At 47.1% G+C, this 24,397-nt stretch overlaps 2 long non-coding RNA genes across 3 annotated transcripts in view; both read left to right on the top strand.

Moving 5' to 3' along the window:
* LOC310883652 overlaps positions 1-11,422 on the top strand; it is a 24,746-nt gene extending 13,324 nt beyond the window's left edge. Inside the window, exon 3 of one of the 2 annotated variants that reach the window (XR_014573630.1) lies at positions 6,515-11,422. This is a non-coding gene — a long non-coding RNA (uncharacterized lncRNA). Of the gene's footprint in view, positions 1-66; positions 606-6,514 lie in introns of those variants that run through there. The other variant, XR_014573631.1, reaches the window with a different exon arrangement.
* Positions 11,423-20,922: 9,500 nt separating this feature from the next.
* Positions 20,923-24,150, top strand: LOC310880174. The gene is made up of 3 exons (XR_014571508.1): positions 20,923-21,156; positions 22,118-22,187; positions 22,693-24,150. It is a non-coding gene; the product is annotated as an uncharacterized lncRNA (long non-coding RNA).
* Positions 24,151-24,397: the final 247 nt, after the last annotated feature.

Here is a 24,397-nt window from a genome sequence, read left to right as displayed (position 1 = left end):
ATGTCTGGTACTGCGAGCACTTTGCTGGGAGCCAGCAAACGACCCAAAATTTATTTTATTTTTCAGATGAATAGTGGCTTTGTTTGGATATTCAGTGTGCAACGATGTCAACATTAAGGTGAAAAGTGCTGGAGAGGAAGAAGGTACAGCAGGACTATAACGGAGAAAAGAGAATGGGGCGTAACTGTGAGTGGAGGAAAGGGAAGAAGTAGGTGACTAGGAAGAAATGGTAAAGGCAGCAGCAGAAGTGGGAGAGAGGGAAGGGAAGCGGAGATCCCCAATCCGCAGCAGGAATTGATGTGCCTTCACCTTAACCCTCACGCGGGGGTGAGGAGGGCGTGCAGCCGGTTATACCATGGGTGGCTGAATAATCAACGAGTCCAGCAGCATATATCGTCCTCATTGTTAACAGGGGCTTGAAATTCTTCTCTGCTCTGAGACTACCCAACCCTCTGAGACCATCCAGCCAAAAGCCCATTTATTTTTCTCTCAAGCACAGTCGTATTAATAGAAGCAGCTCAGGAAGCCCTCATCCCAGCACAGTTTCAACACTTTATACAGCAGGGGGTCTTAATGGGATCTCCTCCATCCAGGGTGCCATTAGTTTCCTCCCCGTCTCTCCATTTTCCCCTTTCTAATAAAATGCTAGTCTAAACACACACTGGGGTGTTAAGAGGAGTGATTTCTACACTGGATGTGTGTGTATGCATGAAGGAGCTCTGACTTGTTCAAGCCTTTAGCTTTGAATGTTTGCACCCGTGTCAAAAAAAAAAAGGAAAGAAATAAAATCCTACAAAGTCTGGGTGCCACAGTGCCCCTGTGGGTAACCTGCACGGAGCCTGACGCTGCCCAGCTCGGCACTGCAGCATCCCAGCTGGGCTGAAAGATGTCTTCACATCTGGGCTGTGTGGAAGCAGCTATTTTGGTTCCAGAAACTGCCTTATTAGCATCGCTGCAGCCTACACAGGCATCTCCTTACCCAGTGAGCACTCACCTCCTCCCCTCGGCTTTCTGCCCAGGAGCGCAGGAGGTATTATTCCCATCACAAAGACACTGATGGCTGCGAAGCCATCGAAGCGGCTTTTCTGAGCAGTTATATACTAGTGTGAAGCATAAGCACTTTGGAAAAGGATTTTTTTCTCTCTTCCTTGGCCTGATTATTGTCTATCTTCTTACTCTAGCTGTCTTATCTCACTATTTACCAAATAACCTGGCACACTGACCTTTTGGACTTCGCACTGGCTTCCTCCTCCTTCTTCCCAGAAATCACGGACGGTTTTCTGCGCAAACACAGCCAAGCATCACACGGGTTCTGCTCAGGAGACCATGCTTTCTGGACAAAACTAGCTATCGATTGCACATTTTTAGACAACTGGGGCATCACAAGGATGCACTGTTCAAGTGCTTCCCGACATAAAGCTGCATGACAACTCGCAAATTCAAAGAACAAGAGTACTCTCCTCACCCCCACCTCCTGCCCCTGGTTTCCTCTCATTTCTCTTGAGCCATTTGGAGCCACAAGTATGGGGAAAGACTGAAGACAGTTTCCCAACTGGAGCTGTAGGGAGCAGCTTGCTTCCACACATGTGCCAGCCGGGGAATAGCGAGCTGCCTCGCGTCGTGCCTCATCTGCTGAGTTTTGCTGAGCTCCTGCGCCCATGTGTTCAGTAGCTCTCCCCCTCCTGCAGTGGGGAGAGGATGGTGAATTGGCAGTATTGAGGCAAACTCTTCACATTACCTCAGATCTTTGCACTTCCAGCTGTCCGAAATCAGACTTTCTTGCCAAGCCAGAGTGTTGTGACTAAGGAGCAGAGATCCCCCCAGTAACCGTGGCTGGTGTCAGCGGGTGCCTTGGAACAAATCTGTGTCTATGACAGGAGGCTGCTTTGGGCAGAGCTGGTGTGGACACTACCATCATACCGGCCTCTTTCCTTTCTGTCTCTTTTGTTCCTCCTAATTTGTATTTTTGTGGGTAAACCAAGCAATGCATAGCTTTGCTTCTTACTGTCACACACTTGGGTCACCCCAGGGAGTCACGACGCAGATTTTCCATTAGCGTCAAATGTACAGGGATTTATGAACTCCCATAACCTGGAGCTGATGAGAGCAGATTAGGGAGCAACTGTTTTTAGATAACTTGCATACCTAAGAAATCAGCTAATATAGGGCTGCCTGCTGACAGGTCATTTATTTCCCAAAGAGCGTGAGAGAATACCACGGTGACCTCCTCTTGTTATATTGTCACTTTATTATACACACGCACGTATACGTTGAGGGTTTGGTATTCATTTCTCTCCCTCCTCACACTGAGCTAATGCCCCAAGCTTTATCCAGAAATCCTGCACTAGGACTTCTTGTTGGTACAGGCCCTTTGCATTGTGTCTGTGCACCGAAACACAAGGCCAGACACATCCGTTTAGTTTTAACGTTAATAGCCATGCCAGTGGGTCACAAAAAAAAACCAACACGTAGCCTTCACCACCTCCTCTATTGCTGTAGGTTACCGAGAGTGTACCTTGCAGTTGCCCCATAGCCCTTTCACAAAGAGCCGACAACACTAAATGAGAGCCACGAGAGAGAAACTTCGCATCTACCCAGAATCCTTCATCAGCAGGGCTCTGATTTTATGCGAGGTGGTGGTGTGCCTTGCCCTCCAACCACTCTGCGAGGCAGAAAGGGCTGTCCTGTGTTTATATGTCCCATGGTAAACCGTGTCCCACGCCACAGAGTCTGAGGCTTTAAGATGATTGTCTTGTGCCTGGTCATGCAAGCATCCCCCCTAGTAAAATGAATACCTCCAAACCCTGTGCCTTTGACACGGGATCATCACGGTGTCCTTAGCAATGAAGTTTGTTTGTTTTTAAGAAAAGTTTGGTTTAAAGCTGTGTGTTCCTTCCAGGACTGTGTCTGCGATAAGTTCTCGTTACAAGGACAGGGAGACGATGAACTGCTACGCGTTTAGCCAGGCGCTGAAGTTCAGCCTTTCTGTGGAGGCGTGATGGGGAACATACCGCAAGCAAAGTGAGGTGGGAAAGCTAACCCAACCAAATTTTCAAGTTTGGAAATAGACAATGAATTTATCCAAACTATCACAATTCTCAGCTTTCAGTTATTGCAGACTTCCATATTCTCGTCTTTTCTCTTTCTGGGCCTCCTTTGTTACGCCTTGCTTTTGGACTGAGGTCAAACGCTGTGTTCCTTCCTGGAGGAGGGGAGGTCTGAAAGCATCAGTTCTCCAGTGAACAGATGGAGACCACATCTTGTAGCCCCAGGTGCTGGGACAAGGTGGAGAGATCAGGAACGGTCATTTCTGGGTGATTCCCTCATCCTGTGAGCACCTTGGCAGCCTTGCTCAGTGTGAGGTGAGACACGCCAGGGTGCAGAGCATCTGAGCTCACGGGCTCTTGCTACCTTTAGCCAAGGGAAGTGATGAGAGATGTCCTTGGCCTTGGTGCTTTACCTGAGGGTTTGTAAAGCATTAGAGCTGCCAGGAATGAGACACATGGATTTTTTTTTTTCTGTAAGAAACACTGCTGTAAGGTTTCTCTGCCGCTGGGACGCAGTGCTAGCAGCCTCCCAGCACTCCCCCATGCCACTTGAGGGATCCCAGCAGCACAAAGCCACGTGCAGTTGCTCACTGCCAAGGTCAGCACCACTCAGGCTGGGAGAAAACCTCCCCAAGATATCCACGACAGCCTTGTCCAGCTCAGATGCCCCTGCATGCTTCGCATTTCTCAGTCAAGGCTGTAGCCCTCAGTCAAGTATTTCCTGGAGGAGCAGGCATTCAAGTAAAGCCACTGATGTCAGCATCAAAAGCCCAGAGCGTTTGGAGAGATGATAGATGGACCAAGCTGAAATGTTGATGCAGCTTGCCATAACCTCAAGCAAAATAGAAGTAGATCTGGTGAATGGAGCTTAAAAATGTACATTTCTCCCCGCTGTCCTGCGAGGGATGACTAAGATGGAAGGAGGTGTGTGAACTGTAGGTGTTCACAGGTCAGACACAAATCTCAGGGCCCTGTGTCTAACTCAGGAAGAAGATGCAACTTCCTCCTTCTCAGAAAACAAGAAATAAACATTCAGATGAATTTTTCAACCCTAAGAACGACCTTTGGGTGGTAGATAAAGAGCTGTAAATATTTCTTCTACCCAGCTGGCTGAGAGTGGAAAGGAGACCACAGCCCTGCCCTGGGCTGAGGTCCTGGACCTACTCTGATGAATTTCTGGGAATGGTCACAAGTGACTTGGAAGTAGAAACGAGCTGGGAAGTGTCTGCCATCTGCCCCAGCCATCACTGCTGTTCTCGTTAACCCCAGGCTAAAGCAGGCATCCCTGTTGACTGAATCTATGTGACCTGATGAGGGCAGAGAGAGTCCTTTCTCCCTCTGAGAGGAAGTAACAGGGCACAAGTGTGATTTTCCAGCAGATGGCTGGTCCATGGAAAGCAATGCTAGCTTAATGAGTTGTGTGCCACACGCCTCCCAAAGGAAAGCAGTGGCAAGCTAAGGATTTCAAAACTTACTACTCCGGGTCAGGATCTGAGCTGCTTAAAAAAACAAATGGTGCCTGGGAGGCCTGACATGGGCAGAAAGAGCAGTCCAGAGTCCTGGATGTCTTTATATTTTCTGCTTCAGGTGTTTTGCTCCATTTTGGAAGAGGCAGAGTAGGGGAGAAGAGGGAGTGCTGTCACGTAGCTAATTTAGCACCACGAATCCCCCAGGTTGTGACCAAGACCAAGTTGCCTGATGTACGACACTCCTGCTGTGTTCTGCAAAAGCACTCCGGTGCTTCTGGACCAGCTGGTGGGGCTGTGCTTTGATTAGCAGCTCTGCACACTTCTGCCTCCTGGGATCAGCCCAGCCACTGCAGTCATTTTTGGCATCCGTAACAGAGGAAACATCTCCTGCCAGAGGCCACCATATTCCAGCCTCCCCCTTGCTGTCAGTCTGTGTTTTCTTCTGCTCCTGCCTCGTCTCTTATCTCCCTTTTCATCCCCGGGAGCATAGCTCATGCCTCTGCAGATCCCTGTGCAGATCACATTCATCTCTTCTTCGTTATCTCTGGCATGGTGGAGATGGCTCGCTTCTCCCTGCGGCTGCGGCGTCCTTCAGAAGGGGTGCTGACATGTCCTGGCTAATGGCTCTGCATCCCCTGATCCGAGGGGGATCCTAGCTGAGGGCTAGGCTAGTGTGGCATCTACGCAGCCAGGCACACTGGTCCTCTCTGGGGGCCAGTGTCCTGCTGACATGAAGGCACAGCCTCCGCTGTACTGGGGGAGCAACGTGGTCCAGCAGGGTGAATTGGGGTGGGATTCGGGTGATGTCAGTGCCCCACGTCCTCACAGCTGAGGGACGCCAAGCACTTTCATCCTTTTGGTGGCTCTTAGTGTCAATAATTTACTCTAAGGGACAGCTGGCCTGGAGAGAAAGGGTCAAACCCGAGCAAACCCTGGTAGCACGACCCTGGTTTTCTTTCCTCGGTTTGAGCCTCTTTTCTGAACCCTGAAGTTTGGAAAAGGTGGTTGCAATTGTGGCTTGAACAGCTCAACTGTATAAACCATTAGTCCTTTCCTGCTTTAGTTAAAGGCTTTGCAACCCTACTCTGGATGAATCGTCTTTTTTTTTTTTTTTTTGAGGTTTTTGCTGTTTAACTTGGCTTTTGTGTGCATGAAATGTAGTGGAATGGATTACGGATGTGTGCAAAGATCTGTAAATAGCTGTTTCTTGCTTACAGCTGTGACTGTATGCTGTTTATCATGCTAAACGCATTCATTATTTCCTCCAGAATCAGCTATTGTTAAATATTTAAAAAGAGTTTTTTTTTAAGAAGTAAGAAAAAATCAAGCAAGGTAGTGGTTGGTGTTTTCTTTTTAAGACTTAGCAGTAAAATGTCAGGCATAAGCCAAGGCTTTTGGACAATCTTACATCCCTTGAAAATAATATGCCAGATTAAAACTAATCATGTAAAGAACCTACTTTTAATTTAAGAGTATGCTTCTCTACCATTTTCCACTACCAGAGCTTTTTTACCTTTCATGTGCCCCCTCTGTAATGGACATACAGAAATCCTAGGAAATTGTTTTCACCCAGAAAAAAATACTAATAAACCATCAAACACGATGTGTTACTCCTGGAGAGAGAACGCATTCAAAGGAAAACTAGCACAGAGTTGATGAAACAAGTGATTCTCCTTTAAGAAAAAAGAAAAATGCATGATATTTTGGGGGAGTTGCTAGCAATTAATTTATATATTTGACTTCAGTCATTTGTTTTAAACTTTGACCGTTTCCGTAAGATATTAATGACAGGAGTTTGGACTTACTTGTCCTGGTATGTCATGCCTGCTTACTAACTGTAAAACAAATACAATTTTAAAATGACCTGGAACAAAATCCAATTTTTAAATCACAATTTTAAAAAGTGACTTGTATTTTACCCTTAGATGTAGACTGAATGTTTTCAAAATATCCTTCATTTTCTAACCTTTTCTTTTTTTTTAAATCTATGTTCTTAAGAAGCTCGTGGAGCCTGGCATTGTGTCCCCCCACGTGCACGAAGTACACGTGCTGCACCTCTTCTGCTTGAACCGAGGCGTTTAGAAGAAGACCCAACGATTGTGCTGAGGATCTGCATTAATTACCCTTTGCTGCCTGGAGTTTCAGCATGAAGCACTTCCTTATCGTGCCCATCTAGGCAGGACTATAATTGCTAACAAACTCATCGAGACCCAGCTCACATGGATGGAGCCTGTGCGGCAGTCTGTGGATGCACCACGAGCCCGCAGCGTTTGTCACGTTGGGTTTGAACTCGGCTGCACCGACGGAGCCCCACGAAGACACTGGCAGCTTTATCCACATCCAGCCAAGCCTGTCGGTGCTTTATTTGTACAAGCCTTATCTAGCCTACCCCAATTGCATGCAAAGGCTTTTTGCTGCTGTGGCCCGATCTCTGCTATCCGCCACGCAAAGCGTTAAAAACACCCTGGCCTCTTGTACCTTTTCGTAAAGAAGGCACCGTACAGGGCAGATAAGGGGAAATTGGCAAACAATTTAGGGTGCCACTGCTTCTACGAGGCTGGGAGGTACAGGAGGCACGGAGTGTGCCTGAGCACTGCATCACGACTGCAAAAAGCCAAGCGGCAAGGTAGTTAGGGCCATTTTCTGGGCATTGACAATTGCCTGAATTTTACCCCAGAAACACTTAAGTCAATCTGCTGTGTCTACGTGGGTTGGTAAAGCACACAGCACCATTTGTCTCAGTGCTAGACACAGGGCCCCCATGCAGCTGCTGATGGCACAAAAGTCCCTGGGAGTAACCCCATCATCAGGAAACCAAAGACGTGCTTCACGGCATCCTTCAGACCTCAGGCTCTCCCCTGCTCCTGCAGAGCAGGGCACTGCTGGCTGGACCAGAGGTGGGACACACTCATCTACACGCAGAACCAGCCTTGGTTTGGGATAGGGATGGGTACGCCTTACACCTTGTGCTGGACGTAAGTAGCACCCGGCCAGATCTAAGACACCGTGGAGCCAGGTGCTCACCAAACCCAGCATTGCCGCATTCACTTCGAGCTTGGCAGGTGTCGTGTGCTTTAGCCCTGTTGACTCTGCTCACCATCACCAATTATCCTGCCTGTGTGTGCGTACACCTTCTGCTCGCATTATGCAAAGCTGCTCCTCCTTGCTGGAACAGCCACTCTTATCTTTTGGTGCCTGTGAGACTGCAGTGGGCACGGAGGGACAGCTTGTCGCTGCCAACGCGGGTCTGAAGGAGCCACAGCACAGCCCACGCGGCGGTGGCATCCTTGCAGGCGCCCGGCACGGCAGCAGGCAGGTGTGCTTGGGCGTGCCTACCTTCCACAGGTATTTTATAAACACAGCGTGCCGTCCCGTTTGCAGTAAATATGCATTACAAAGCAGGTAATTATGTGTACCAAACAGAGCTCTGCAGCACGCAGCTGGACAGGGAGGGCTTTTCTCGGCGCATCTAGCAGAAGCCCTTTTCTTTTTCCTGTTATGGAGAGGAAACACGTCTGAAAGTCTGCTGAATGGTTACTGGCATCAGATGTTAGACATATCTCAACCACAGCAGCTGGGGCAAATGGGTTTTTGCAATATGTTAATGGACCTTGCAAAGCAGCAGCCCCTTGAGACCTGCTCTGCCGCTGCTGAAAGGCTGAGCTCCTCTAATTGTACAAGATGAACAAAGACCTCAAAAGGCATCACTCCGGTTGTTGCGTTAGGAACACATGGCTTTCCACCCAAACACTAGACCAGATCCCTGGCTCTGGCAGGAAGATCCTGCTCCCCTAAGCACTCAAGCTGTGGTTGCATCTAGTTCTGCTTTCAGGAGCTGCCTGCTCTGGGTGGTGCAAAGCTGCTCAGAGGCACATGCGTTTCGGCAGTGATGCAGGTGTCCCCATCTGTACAGCCTTTTATCTGCCCAGCCTGGGCACCCCATGGCCAGCACAGCCACTTGAAAGCTGCTCTGAGCATGTGGCACTAAGCTGGGCTATGAGCTGAGAGCTTCACTGGGCTCTGCTGGAAAGGGAAGGGAGTGCTTAGACCTCTGTGCCGAGCAAAGTGTCACTGGCTGGGCACCAGCAAGCCTTGCAGAAGCTTCAAAGCAAGACCTCTGTTGCTTGCCTATGGGAAAAAAAATATTTAGCTAGCGCTTTGCAAGGAAGGGAGTGAGGTTCCAGATCCAGGGGATGGAGTTCCCTGCCCAGGACTGCTGGGGTGCCCTAAGGGAGCTGCTGCAGTGCGTGTAGTGACTGGTGATAGAGAGGAGGTGAAGGAAAGCAGGGGTGAGATGAGGGAGAGGCACCTGCAACAGCCTGCACCAGGGCTTAGCCCTTGCATGCATGGTGTAGGCAGGGTGGGCTGCAAGGACACGAGCACAGGGACCCGACACGGCAGCACAGTTAGCACTGACCTGCCCTGGGTGTGCTGGGAGGCAGCACACTGAGGCTGGAGAGATGCTGGTCAGGAAAACCTTGTGCTGGTCAGACCCTGGGGTCTGCTCTGCACCCAGCCCAGCTTTCCCGTGATGGCTGGATGTTTGTGTGTGAGGCACAACGTGCCTTTCCTCAGCACGGTGGGGGCAGTCTGCAGCCACAGAGATTCATCGTCTTCGAAAAATACCCTCCACTTACAAATAACTGCATAGCAATCCTGAAAAAAAAAATCTGAAATTATTTAGAAAGTGTCTAATGGTCATCGTGTCACACTTAGTGGGGGCTTTTTGCTGGTGAGAACTGTCTTGTTTTTCTCGATGGTCCATATGGTAAGAGACGGAAAAGAAAAGATGTGAATGTGTCTGGTGGAAATGGAGATGACAGGTATCAAAATATGTGAGCAGAGAAAAATGTAATCTATTTAGCAAGTGTCTGCCTTCCTACGGTTGCGGTTTTCAAAGAGCTTAATTAGCTGAAGGTTGAGTCTTAACTCAATGACTACACTGTGGTTTTTGTTCTGCGATAAAATCGTTGTGAAAGTAAGTCTCTGTGCTGCTAATAAAGAGTTCTGCTTCTCTTCCTTCACCTCTTTCTCCTCCTTCCTCTTTTTTTTTAATTTTTTTTATTTTTTTTATTTTTTTTCTGGAACTGTGAGTAGGGAGGTCTGGGAATCTGAAACTGGGTGGCTCTTGGCACGGTTGTTTTTGTGCTATCTGGACACGTTCACACAGGCATTTCTAATGTACGCGAAACGCTTAATAAGAGCATCAGGCTTCGGTTAGAGGGACTTGAAAACAACTTCACAGAGATCGTGAACCGAGATTTAGTGCCGAGAGGGGCCAGCTCCTGAGCCGAGCGGTGCTGCTGCCAGGGCCGACATGTCATTGCGTCAAAGACGGATCTGCATGCAGCACGTTCTCTCTCACAGCGCAGGCATGAGTCACGGGAGACCCTTCAGCCTTGTCTCGGCACACAGGCTGTATATCAGCTTAGGACACACAGCCGCCAAGCTGCTGCATAGCCTTTTTCTGCTGGAGAACCCGCTATGTCAGTGTCTCTGATACAGAAAGTAACTGAATCAAGAGTGCCTACAAGGGGAGTCGCACCGAACTAGCTGCCCACGTCTGTTTCTAATTGCGCTGCGAACCTCTTGTTGTGGAAGAAGTGGTTGATTTTAAGATTACTGAAGCATGCGTGGTATCAGCTGAAGTTGTACTGTAACAGGGTGCCCTTGCTGTGAAGAGGCCGAGGGCTGATTTCAGCCAGCCTCTCCTCTAGCCCTCTACTGAAGTGCCAGAGGGAGCACTGGAGGTGACCTGGTCTGCCTTAACATCTGTGGAGAAAACAGGCGCTCACAGAAGGGATCGGAGGTGGGCCTACATGCCCTCAGGAGGTGTCTGTGTCTTTGCTAACACTCGAACGAAGCCATCTTCCCCTGCTCCCAGCTGCCCTCTCCTGCCTCCTCCTCATGCATCAGCTCTGGCACTGCCTTGACCCCTGGGAGAACCAGTTCAGCTCACTAAACCAGCAGCGAATGGTCCTTCTGTTCTCCTCTGGGTTCATTTCCAGCTGTTTCCATGAGCTGGGATGAGGCGAGCAGGGGCAGTAGGAGAGGACTCACCTGGGAACTGGCCCGTCCTTCCCCCTGCAGTGAGGCATTGCCCTGGCCTCGGCTGTACCAGAGCCTTCACCCTCTGGATGTGTACACTGGGCATCTCTGCCCACTGGCCAAACTTCACCAGGATGAGCCAGGTCATGTAAAAAGGGGTTGTATGAATGAAAGATCGCGTCTTTTGCCTCCATTTACAGATGAGGACAGAGCTTAGATATGACTCATACATGAGAACTACAGGTGACATTTAATAACCGGCCATTCCTTGCTGTTATGAATGCACTTAGTGATATATTTCCCTTCGTTTTCTACATTTCCTGGTTTAATTTTTATTTTTTTCAGTGATCTGGGTTTCTTGTCCTCCTTTCTATCCCCTTTCTTCTCCTGGCAAGGTACTTAACATTTTTGTGTCTGATTGATTGTGAAATCAGAGTAACAATACTGCGTACGTAAGAGAAACACTGGACATATTAACCTTTGGAGGAGACGAACTTATTGTCCCAGCTCCCACTGAAATGTACCGAGCTGGAAGAACTTTCAGCAGGGAAAGAGGAGAACGAGACCACAGCCACGGACACTGAACTCTCCAGCTGTGTGAAAGATTAAAATAATAGTCACAAATGTGTCTTTCGACACTTGTTTCTTGTCCTAAAAAATTGCCTGAAAACTCTCAAATATGTCTGTGAGCACACTGAAATTTCTACTGATATTAATAATCACAAATTTGGTTTGTTCTTGCAACTAATAAAATAATTAACACCAGCCACGTAAAACGAGAGAGAAATATGCTAATTCGTTCTAGCTTACAAATGAAAACCAGAAAAAAACCTAACCCATGAAGCTAGGTCACGAAGGCTCTTCAGTTCCCTCCCAAGCCAATTTACTAAGGGGCAGTGGAAGAGCATCCAAACCTCCTGCTGCTGACCCTCCTGCCTCTCACGGCTGACATGCGGCCATCCGGTCTGTACGGTTATTATCTGGAAGCGCAAAACCTAACAAAACAGAGCATTAAAAAACAATCCAGAAAGCATTTGCACACAGATCAGGCGCCTATGGAGATTTGGAGAAAAAAAAAGCAATGTTGAAGCTTTCTTCTTGGCAGCCAAAGCGGTCCTCATGATCCCTATTAGCAGGCTGTAGCTGGGGGACAGAACATTTAAATGCTCGTCAGTGGGGAAGAATATAGTGTTTTGTTGGTTGCGTAACTGGAACAGAAGAGCCTCCAGATATTCATTCATTCATTTATTTATTTCTAATGACTTAGCTGTGAAGTTGGAGAAATAAGGAGAGAAGTCATGGAGGCTGTTTTTCCCTTCGACCTGTGCTTCTCTCTTAGGGAGAGGGCGGCGATGTCCCATTGTTCGGGGGTTATTGCTGGGCTCTGGAGACGAAGGCCAGATTCTTCTTCTGTGATTGCAACCAGCCTCTGAGGACAACTGGCTTAAGGCCATCCCTGCAGCATCACCGTCCCCACGGCTGGAGAAAGGAGCAGCTCTGTCCACCTTCCCAACCACGTGCTCCTTTCGTCTCCCCACTCACCCAGCCTTCGGCAAGCCTAAGATGAAAACCAGTCCAGCAACCTGTTTTGGAAAAACAGTTCTCATCTCCCCAGAAAACAATAGTTTTCAATGAGATCAGGTGCCCGAAGGCAAGGCTTTGTTTTTCAGCAAAATTTCATGCTTAAATCAGCTCAAACGGGTCTTGAAACTGCACCTTTTATCTTTTTTTTTCCTGCATGCCTCAAAGATGATGAAACTCTCCCTTTTCCCAGAGGTCTTGTTAAGACCGTGAGCAGGAGAGGTGATAGCATGAAGGCTCGACTTGTGTGGTCTACCACCACCCTAAGGCGCAGCGGTACATTATTTGGGCACATCGTATTCAACTCTCTTACAGAGAATTTAAGCACAATTTTGACCTCCATATTGTAAGAGTCATAAGAATCATGAGTCACTGGCAAGTTATGTACTTTCAAATGTATGTACTTCTGAGTTGATTTCATTTGCCTTTAGATATTACAGCACAGGTATTTTCAAGCTTTTCTCTGCCGTCAGAAAGTCTTGAAACTTTCTTTCTCTCCCAAACCATTTTTTAACTTTTTTTTTTTTTTAATTTAACCAGTGAAAGTTGAGATCCACCCTTAAGAAGACATCCAGCAGGCTTTGGAGGAGGCCACCAGATGCACGGAGGCCACCAGATGCACACTGCCTTGCAGTGGCCTTGCTCCAAGCCCCGGCAGGATGGACGGGCAGGAGGGTCCAAGCCCCTTCTGCGAGCACGCGGAGGATCACACGCCGCTTGTACAACTGGCAAGGAAGGGTGCTTAAAACTTGCGAGCTCAAGTGTTTGTGCCAGAAGTGCTAGGTTTTATAGGAGATTAGACACCGCTTGACACAGCAGGTCCTCTTGCCAGATCCCTGGCGCAAAGACAATTAAATGAGCCAAATAACCACATCCATCTCAGCGTGTCCATGCATGCGCAAACAATTACTCTGTGGGACTGTTATTAAAGAAAATTAAATTTTAAGTCTGCACCCAGCCAGGAAATCTTAAGGGAGCCTAATTTTCTAGGAACCATCAAGTGGGCACAGCCTGGGTAGCCCAGGAAAGGTTTATAAATCCACTCTAAAACTCCCTAATCCTGTTTATCTGCTACTGTACTTCTCTTAAAAACCTAGCACTTCTGAGAAACTGAGGAATCCAAAGCCCCGGGGACTCCTTTGGACTGGTAAGAACTGCAGCATCTGTTTCCAGTCAAGGCCATTTTTGGTCGCTCAGGGCTTCGTCAGTAGTTTCCTTTTCAGCTGAAATGAGGCAGGTTTCTTGCCCTCCCTCAGCTGCAAACTCAGTTTTTAGCATTCTACGCGAAATCTTGTCACCTGTTTTCAGGGAGACAAAGACTGGCAAAACTTTACCAAAAAAAAAACAATTACATTATATATATTTATATATATATACCCTTCTGCCTCTCAAACAGATGGGTGTTGGGCTTTGACTGGTTGCTGCCTGGAATTTCACTGAGGGAGGTGGGACTGTTCATGAGCCTTTGCAGTGGTCCAGTGGATGGGATATGTAGAAGCGGAGGGAGCCCTTGAGCACCTGGAAGAGCAAAGCCCACAATAACTCCTGTGATGGAGGTGCTGCACACTTGGGCGTCTCTGCAGGGACCAGTGCATGAAAAGAAAGAACAAGAAGGGAAAGCTGAGGATGCTGGAGAGGTCTTCACAGGCCTGGCAGTCCAACAGACTCATCTAAAGGGCATTTTCTTCCAGCCCACAAAATCTCCACCCAAAAATGCTGGAAAAAAGCAGTCGTGGAATAGGGAGAAATAAATGCAAGTGTGTTTATGCCTTTAGACAGGTAATGTTGACTCTCCAGGGAATTGGTACCTTGAGGGGGAGGATGAAATGGGGCTAAAGAAGGGCACTACACTGGAATTAGAGTGTACAAGTCCCAACTCTGCTGCTCGGACCCCAGGGACTTTCAGCAAGCCCTTTCCAGGCTGCGTGTCTCCACTTCTCCATGCCTAGCAATAAAACTGACCTCTGCAGACCTTTTGAGATCTGCTGCTGCAAAGAGCCACGCAAATGCAGGGTACCTTTTTTTTTTTTTTTTTCTGTACATGATAAATGTTCCCTTGAAGTCTCCTCGGGCTGCTCAGATGATTCCCACTCCTAATGGGGACAGCTGGCTCATTGATGTAAGAGGCCATCCATCAGGCTGACCCACTGAAAGGTTTCTACTGTGGCTCCGGTTGTAGCTGCCAAAAGAAGCACTCCCGAATTGCCTTTGAAATACTGTATTTTTAAGTGGATAAGGAGGGACTGGAATGTCCTCATCCAGCCTTTATTATCTGGCCGCTTTTGAATGATCTTTTTCAAAAAGAGGTCGGGCAGCTATGGGTAAAAAAAAAAAAAAAGGAAGAGAATAACAAGGCTTAATGCTCCTTTATACATTTTATAGATTCGATATAAAAATAGTTATAACAAAAACACAAATCCCACGGTCTGCCTTCCTATTTGCACAGGCTGTAATGAGTTGACATTTGAATGAGTCTGGAAAATTGTATTTAATAACTCCTCAGAGGCCCCAGAGTGGGAAAACCTATTATTGCTGCCTGATTTGGAAGTTATTGTTTTAAAGGCATTTTCAGAGTTGCACACCTCCTTCAGGCTGTGAGTTTACATCTTCTGAGCATGCAAGTCTGAAGGCCCCCGCTCATAATGCCTGTATGGCTGTTTGCATTGCCCCATATTGTGAAGCTTCTGTAGATTGCAAAGGGTGGGGAACTGCTACATGAAGCTTGGCTGCAGATTTGTTTTCAGAAGGGAAAAAAAGGGTGAAATCCATTGATCTCTAATTCCTGCTCACTTCATAAGCTGCTATGTTAAGGGATGGGCCACGATAAACACATACAAGACTAAATGACACAAAACCATCAGGAGAGAACAAACTGCATGTTGATGACAAAGCAGAGGTTCCTGCAGCTTGCCTGGGCTTACTGCTCACCTTGTTTCTGTAGTGAGATTGCTGGAAGATCTCCTGCCGTGTGAACAGTGGGTTCACATTTGCTTGCTTGGATGTTAGTTGTTAAAAATGAGTCCATAGCCCTCCTCAGGGTACCAGGGTGGGATTAGGGGAGCTCTCAAGGTGGTTTGGCTGGCGTCGGTGCTATCTGGCACCCAGGCCTCACGGATCAGTCCACACACATGTTGCTCAGAAGTGACACCGACTGCATTTAGCAGGGGAAATGGGAGAGCTGGATACCCTGTAGGAAGAGGGATTTCGGTGAGTGATAGGGTTAAGGCTGAACAGTGATTATTTTGGCAGGACATGTGAGACTGTGCAATAAAATACTAAGAAGCCAGCCTTCATTAACTCCATTGCCTAAATAAATTACCTGAATTTTGGATGTACATCCTGCAGCTTCAACAGAAGTTCCCAAGACTGAGGTACGATTAAAAACTTATTTATTTTAAGATCCCAGATGTAGCTTTAAAGCCCAAATTTTAAGTATCTACACATGAAAAAAAAATGTGATCAAGGCCCAATATATAGGAAGAAGGAACCAATTTGTACAAAATAAGAACTTTGACAAAGAGAAAAAAAAAAACAGCTATGAAGTTGGTGTTTTTGAGACAAACTGTGCATGGCTTCTGGTGAGAACATTTGCAGAGCATTAGGAAACCCCAGTTACTGCTGGTACGTGGGGCTGCGTGATGCAGCGCTGACTTGTCTGATCCCTTGGTCCGCCAGCGAGCCCGTCACATAACTCACAGCTGGAGCACGGACACCCTGTGATGCCCCCGAGCAATAAGTCATAGCCCTGACTAACGCGTACGCTTGTGTATGCGAGGTGAGTGTTGGTGCATTCAGATGACAAAGATGTTGAACGTACGTGCAAACATTCATTATGTGCATACATGCTGAGTACTGGGGGATTAAAATTTCATTAGCTGCTGCAGAACTCCTGGATGGTAATTTCAGGATGGCAAGCACAAAGATCCGCAAATAAGCCTATACAAATGGATTAATTTCTTCCAAGTGGAGAACTGTTTGTGTGATTTAAATTTAAAAAAAAAAAAAAAAAAAGAAGCCACAGAGGTAAACCACTCATTTAAAATTTTTTAGGTAACGTCTGAATAGGGAACTGCTCCTAAAAACAAATTTTGCAGTGAATGAATGAACTGTCTGCCTCTTTTCTATGCATTTGCAGAAGCCCGGTCTTGCATTCAAACACCCAGTTCTTTCTGCTCATGGGATGCAGCTCTCGCCCTGTCCAGCAGTCCCAGAAGGACACAAGAGCCCACAGTTTGTAAACAGGGTGCAGAAATTAGATAAATGTGTGGAAAGCTTGGGCCAGCACCCCGAGCCCTTCCAACACAAGGCAAGGATGAGGATGGGGCAGTGAAATCACCCTGCAGAGGAGGAGAGGAAGGTGCTCCACAGCCTGTGGTGGCTTTGCGCTGCTTTGTGGAGCCCCAGGCCAGGGAGAGAAAGCATCATCTTTGTAAGTTTGTCATTAAGAGACTTAATCTGGATCTGAATTTGCTCCACTTTTGAAAATGCATTTGTAAATGCTGGTGTGAAACAGATTTATGAAGCTGAGATGGCCTGTTCTTCCCCTCCTCCCTGAAATTTCCTAAATGCCTCTCTTCACAGGGGTTGTGCGTTTGTATATAATTATTTCTTTTCCTGTATATTGATCCTTGTCTCCTTCTCCCGGACGCACTGTAATTATATTTTCTCTCCATGGGCAAGGCGCGATCTATCTCTGTCGCACAATGGGTCTGCTCTGTCAAAGCGGGGAAGAAAAAGCCTCTGTTTGCAGGGTGGTTTCAGACAGGGCTCTGACAATTGCAGGTTCTGATTCATACCTGTGCAACCGCTACTCTGTAATCAGGTGGTGATTAGTCACCGCCAGCCAATTAGCCTGCCCAGCTTCCTAAAGCAATTTGTCTATCTGCAACTTTATAAATTCTGATTAAATACTCTGTGACGAGGCCACCAGCTCGGGAGCAGGACTGCAAGCTGGACCCTCCTCCTCCTTCACACAGTTCTGGTCCCAGTTCAGTAAGGATGTGGACAAACCAGAGAGGGTCCAAAAATGACCAGGAGGACAGAGTCCAAAGGAGTGCCACAACAATGGCCAGAAGGGCTGGAGAACCTGCCCTGGAAGACCAAAGGGATTCCATCTTTTCAACACGGGCTGAGACAGGGTGCTCAATAATCTCACCTGGGCTCCCTTTTCCCATGAAAGGGTGGACCTGGTGGTTGCTCAAGCTCCTTCCAACCTGCCCTGTTCCATGATTCTGTGACTCCATACCCATAACCAGAGTTTTATCCGAGGGTTTATCACTTTGTTTAGCCACGGGGATGCTCAGGGACCACCTGCAGCCCTCTCCCCCCAGCTCTGTGAGCTGAGGCATGCGGTGCCACCAAATCACAGAAATGTGGACACCCCAAGGAGAAGTAAGCCACATCTGACCTCAGGAGGGCTGAGCTGTGCCACGTCCTCCACCACTTGGTGATGTTGCAAGGGGATTTATGTTGAATCCACACGAATCCTTGCCTGCCCCAGGCCTCCTCCTTCTCCTCCCCAGCGCCGCTCCCACTGGTGAGCATTGTTGCCGGGGGCGAGCAAAGCTCTCTGAATCACCAGCAGGTTTTCCGTGACGAGCTCGCTGTGCGGCCCAGCAGAGTTATTGCCAGCCATTGAAGTCTGTGGGCTCAAGCAGTTTCAGCAGAGCCTCTGCTTACATCTGCTGCTGGTACTTGGAGCTGCCCTGCACTGCTCTCGGGCCTAGGTGGGCCTCATCAGGGTCGCCATGCTGGTGAAAACCCAAATAACACTGCTGTAGGGAAAGGTGCTGCCTGCTGGTAGCTCATTCTCTTCCCAAGAGAAGTCCCAGGGACACACACAAAGGGAAAACAAGGCCCTGATGCATGGTTCCCACCTTTCTGCAAGACAGACCCAAGTTCATCACCTAAAGCTGCCCGATCACCGTGACCACTCTCTCCTGCAGGCACAGCCAGCCCTGGCCCCATTTCCCTGCCCATTCTCTGGGGCATCCTGGGCACCCTTATGGTGCTGGTGGCATCCACCAGGGTTTGGCACATGGGGTTGCCTGGCAGCTTGCACCCTGCAAAAGTGTGCTTTGAAGTAAAACTCTAGTTCCTGACCTAAACACATTTTTACTTTCTTTCACAGGCTCACATGAGTTTTTCCTGTAATCGTAAGTTGTCGTGCTTCCCATGCTACTGCCACACATTTCCATCTCTTGCCCATTTTGCTTTTTTTTTTCTCTTTACTGACTCATTTTAATTGTGTGTCTGAAATTTGAGGAATTTCTTTTGTGTTTGTGACAAGAGAACTTGGCTTCTTGGGGAAAGGTTCCCTGCGCCCTCTTGGTTTCCACCGCATGCCTGATGCCAGCTGAGTCAGACAGCCATGCTGAAGCAAATTAGAAAAACAGGAAAGATGCTTGGCAGCCTATTCCAAGTTCATCAGAGGAAAAACCTGGGGGGGGGGGGGGGGGGGGAAGAGGTCCTCGGTAAAATTTGGATACCTTTATCTGGCTCCAAGCATCCGTTCATGGTCCCACTCCCCTGAAGGTAAAGAGCAGAAGTTCTGACCTTGCATCTCACCTGCCCTTCTCACAGGTGAGCAGCTCCCAGCACACAGAAACATTTAAACAAGCATGATGCAGGCACTGCTAAATCATTTCTTTGCTGTCAGCTGCAGGATGGCATCAAAGCCATCAAGGAACTCCCAGGTTCAATTTGTAGCAATAAATCTATTTTTCAGGATTTTCATTCTCCATCTATTTTTGCTGATGTGTTTTCATTTTTCTTCATCTATTCTCATAGGGACCATTACAATTCAGAAACTAAAACAGAAGAGACCATTACGTTATGTTGCGTAGCGGCCATGGCAGAGATAGAAATGCATATAATGCATATACTTGATGCTTCCTACCCAGCAGACCAGAAATACAATTGCCAGTGCTCTTGCAGTTCAGAGTCTGGTGGCACAATTCTTGCATCTTTATTGCGCCCTTCCTCACTGCATCATGGGTCTAGAGGAAAACCATCACAGGGGCCATCTGACCACTGAGATGGCCCCCAGAGAGGTGCCCATGGTTGACATATCAATGATATTCACTATTTCTTCTTCTTTGTTTTCCGTCTGCAACAGAAAGCAAGAATAATACTAGCTTATTTTCTCATGCCGTGCATGTTTTAACTGCCTCAGTCCCTGAGGCCTCCAGCCCCAAGGTGTTTGCATTTCACTGCGTTATTTGTTGCTGCATGCTAATCCAATAAGCCTGAACTGACATGAATTACCATACTGCATGGGGAAGGATAAGTTTAGCACTTGCGTATTTTAGACATCTGTCAAGATGGACTTGGACTGGAGGGAGTCTCTGGCAGGCTCGTCTATACTGCAAGTGGACAGGGACAGAGGCATTTCCTCCCCATACTCCGTCTCTAATATTAAATCATTTTAATATTATTAAGTTCACATGAAGTCTCTTGGTGCAAATTCCAGGGACCTGATGGAGCCTAGTGCCTAGTTGGAAATGAGCCATGAGACTTCATTGCTCCGAAGCGTGACCTACTGCGCTTTCTCTTCCTCTAGCAGCTTGGGTTTCGGTCACTTCACGCTGGGAGTTAAGGCCTACTTGCGTCAAATGTCCACCCTCTTCCCCAGGCCTTTGCTCAGTAGTGCTGAGAATTATTTTGGGGGGTGAATATAACTCATGTGCTGGAAAATATATTTTAAGGAATTTCTGGAGTATTTATTTATCCTCAAAAATACATAAGCCACCTTTTAAAGAGTTAAAAAGGGTGACATCATTAAAAAAAAAAAAGTAAAAAAAGTCCGGTTTTGGATGCAGAGAAGCATTTTGCAACAACTTCAAATGAATTTTTTTCATTTTTTGCATGTGACTGAAAAAGCAAATCCACTTTGACCTCAATATTTTTCCTTTTCCTCCTCTTTATTGTAGTAACCAGATTTTAAAACTGGATTTTAAAACCAGATTTTAAGACATTTCTTGCTCCTCCCATAGCAATTCTTGGTCATCGTTTACCTTTCTTTATATGCATTGTTTCTTACTTAGGTTGCTCCCATGCCAATTTGAAATCTCTGTAAATAGTGGCTGCTCTTTCTCCCCCTTCCTGCTACAGTTTTGGTGGTTCTTTCTTTCTTTCTTTCTTTCTTTCTTTCTTTCTTTCTTTCTTTCTTTCTTTCTTTCTTTCTTTCTTTCTTTCTTTTTTCTTTCTTTTTTCTTTCTTTCTTTTTTCTTTCTTTTTCTTTCTTTCTTTCTTTCTTTCTTTCTTTCTTTCTTTCTTTCTTTTTTCTTTCTTTCTTTCTTTCTCTCTCTCTCTCTGTCTTTCTCTCTTTCCCTATCTCTTTCTTTCTCTCTCTCTTTCCCTCTCTTTCTTTCTCTTTCTTTCTTTCTTTCTTTCTTTCTTTCTTTCTTTCTTTCTTTCTTTCTTTCTTTTCTCTCTCTCTCTTTCTTTCTTTCTTTCTTTCTTTCTTTCTTTTTCTCTCTCTCTCTTTCTTTCTTTCTTTCTTTCTTTCTTTTCTCTCTCTCTTTCTTTCTCTCTCTTTCTTTCTTTCTTTCTTTCTTTCTTTCTTTCTTTCTTTTCTCTCTCTCTCTTTCTTTCTTTCTTTTCTCTCTCTCTCTTTCTTTCTTTCTTTCTTTCTTTCTTTCTTTTCTCTCTCTCTTTCTTTCTCTTTCTTTCTTTCTTTCTTTCTTTTCTCTCTCTCTTTCTTTCTCTTTCTTTCTTTCTTTCTTTCTTTCTTTCTTTCTTTCTTTCTTTCTTTCTTTTTCTAAACCAGACATTGCATGATTTTAACAAACACAGTCCATACGCAACAATAATAAAGATGAAAAGTCCCTGCTGACCACCATTGGAGAAGCATCCTCAGACAGTTCCTGCATGCTTGTGCTCCCTCATGCTGCCTTCTCCTGCATCAGGCTCCTCTCTGCTCAGCTGGGCGGCGGGCAACCTTGACTGCTCCAGAGAGTCCCTGGGGGCCAAGCTCCCTTCCTGGTTGTGCCAAGTCTTTCTTTTTGATGGTGAGTAATTTTTGACAAGTTCTATGTATCCTACCTTGCTCCTTTTTAAAATGAAAATTATAATGTCTACCTGACTAAGGAAGACAGATTGTTATGATTGATTAATATTTCAAAAGGGCCTCATAAATCTATAATCTCTCCACAGTATTACAATTCGCTGCTATTGCTCTGTTCCCCTGGTTAGTCTTTGGATCCTCTATAGGTGGTTACTAGTCTCAATTTACAATAGAGATATATTGAAATGTACAATAAAGGAAACAGACAAAGAACATCAAATGACAGGGCTGTGGAGCTGGAAAAGTTTAGGAGCCATTTCCTATTCTGTCAATAACCTTTTTCTTTTTTTTTTTTTTCCTTATAGATCAAGCTTAGCACCATATATCTGGCATGCATTTGATATAAGTTTCTGGTTTTAGTCTTCAGTCCTGATGAGATTTTCAAAATCTCTCTCAAGGCACAGAATTCTCTTTCTGTGTTTGAGAGTGTTTCAGTCTTGAGCAACAGGTGGAAAATCTCTTGAAGTTTCCATCCACAGATCTATTCCTCTGCGATGTTCACGATGGACATCAAGATCTTTGCATTGCAAGTGTGAGACATGAGAGCCAGGGTACCGCTCCTTGTCTTCACGGCCCAGCAGGGCAGGAGGCACCTCGGCAGGCATGGGGCCAATAGGCAACCAGGGGAATGGTGAGGCCAGCTGGGGCAGGACTGCTCCTCAGAGCCACCTGGGCAGGCTGTGGACAGGGGCTACAGAACTGCCATGAGGTTCTCCAAGGCCAAGTGCCAAACCCTGTAGGTTGGAGGGACGAACCCCATGCAGCGGAGTGAGCTGGAGGCTGACAGGGAAGAAAATAGCTTTGCAGGAGAGGATTTGGGGAGTCTGGTGACAACAATGATGGTTGGACTAGATGATTTTGGAGGTCTTTTCCAACCTTAATGATTCTACGAACAATCCACCCAGGTGCCAGCTTGTGGAGAAGATGGAGCCAGGCCCTTCCTGAATGCCCACAGAAGAGGAAAACAGACAAAAGGTACAAGAGGGATAACTCCAGTTAGTTTTGCTTGACTGGTTTGGCATTAGAAGAGGCTGTAGGAAGAGGCTGTCTGGAGAGGCTGGGGGATCTCCATCCCTGGGGATAGTCACAGGGCCCTGAGCAATGTGATCTAGCCATGGAGATGGCCCTGCTCTAAGCCACAGGTGGGGCAGACAACCTGCAGAGGTCCCTTCCAACTTAAATTATTCTTTGATTCTTAGCTCAAAATAAACAAATTTTGACATTAATTATCCTGCCTTAGCTTTTTCCTATCAGCCAGTCTCTGAAGTAATTTATGGCTCCATGGGCTTTGGGCGGCTTGGAAGAGCTCTCCCTTCTGGAGCAGAGTGAGGGGGAGCAAACCGAGGGAGACTTGGCAGGATGCTCAAGGCTTTCATCATCTAATTCAAAGGAAGGTGAACTTTATGTGACTTGACCCTTATTTAAACCCTCCACTCTCATGCTCTGAAGTTCACAACCTCTCCTTTTACTCTCACCGCAGAGTTACACCTCCTTCAGAGCCAGCGCTGGCGTGACTCACCCTGGCGGGCGCTGCTGTGCAGTCATCTGCCCGAGCTGTCGCCCTGCTGCGAAAAAGCTGCAGAAAGAGGAGACTGGGAGCAAACTTAACCTTATTTTGGATTGCTCACTGCCGTCTAGGAGCAGTGAGAATTAGGAATCAATTTCCATTTACCCACTTCAAAGCGAATTGTACTGTCGGCCCAAGGAAGCATGGGGCGCAGCTGAGGAAGATGCTGCTTTTGTGCTGGAAATGTTGCAAGGTTCAAAGTGCATCTAGGTGCAACGTGTGTGCAGATGAGTCAGGAGATCCTTGCTTCAAATGTGAGCTCTTCAAAGCGGCGCCTTCCTTTTCTGGTGCGTCTCGCACAGACCTCTCCTTTAAAGACCACAAAGCTGTAACGAAATGCTGAACCGCTCTAATGTGTGAACTGAGGCTGCCATCCACTGCAAAGCAGGACTCCCCCAGGGTTTCCTGCTGCCCAAGGCAGATAAAATGTGGCTGCCCGTCTTTATTGTTCCCATTGGAGGTGCTGCATGTGGCCGTCCACCCTGGAGGTCTGTTGCTTCCACCAGCCCTGCCCCAGGGCTGCCTGCAGGGGCAGAAATTTGGCGCTCATTAGAAAGAGATAAAAAACAATTAGATTGCAGATAAAATGAGTTATCTCTGCTTGGAAGGCTTGTCAGTCCATCGCTTTCTCTGTGGTTAGAGAAGGTATCGTGCCAAGCTCTCTGGTCCATGCTAGTTGCTCCATCACTGTTTGCACCAGGCGTGGTCAGTGCCTGAACGGGAAGAAGATCTGCCCCCGCACCCAAGGTCTGCACCTGAGTCTGCTCCACAACACACAGGCTTGGAGCCTGGCCTGGAGCCCTCAGACAAGGCATTTGTAATTAGTTCTGGTAATTAACCCAGCACCCCTACACCCCATGCCACACCACCCTCCTCCCGGCTCATTAGAATGGCACTATCTCTTGCAGCATTACTTCACAAAACACAGCCCTGTCCGCGGCTTAAACCCTGGCCTCTTTAATTAACTGACAACTTTAATCCATGTGTTACACTCTGCTTATCTGGAAACTGACTTTTACTCCTGATAAGCCGTGATCTAATTGCTCTCCAATGGGGCCCATGCCCTGCTCCACCCTGGCGGTTACCCGCTCGCCGCAGCAATAATCCCCGGCCTTGAAATGCCACGCTAGATGCAGCAGGGACAGCGAGGGAGTCCTTGGTCCTGCTGGTATCAACATGGAAGAAACCGATGTGACTTTGGCTAGTGTATTCTGGGTTTATTTGCCTTCTTGTTTTCCACTTCTAAGGAGACATTCAGAGTCCCCTATCACCGGGAGAGTGGTGGCTGGTTGATCTTTATTTTGTTAACATGTTTCTCAGCCATTTGCTCCTGTCCAGAAATGAGGGATTGAAAAAAAAAAAAAAACACCACCAACAAAAAAACACCTCCAAATGCTTTTTGGCTGTTTTTCTAAGAGTTTCTAAAGGAGTTTTGTAGCTGAAGTTATGTGTAGGTTTAATCAGTCATTGGGTCCTGCCAGTTCTAGCCTGTTCAGCCAGCTTTCCGCTGTTATACTGTTTTGGAGATGTGCAAACCATCCTGGGTTCCAGGCATGCATATGTTCCCTTTCACTCTTCCCCTGTGGAGCAACAAATGAGAGAGCAGCTTTGCGGGGAG

This window comes from Anser anser (genome assembly GCF_964211835.1).
Source record: "Anser anser genome assembly, chromosome: 1".
Taxonomy (NCBI): domain Eukaryota; kingdom Metazoa; phylum Chordata; class Aves; order Anseriformes; family Anatidae; genus Anser; species Anser anser.
Note: the sequence above shows the minus strand (reverse complement) of the source record. Positions and strands in the feature narration are given on the sequence as shown.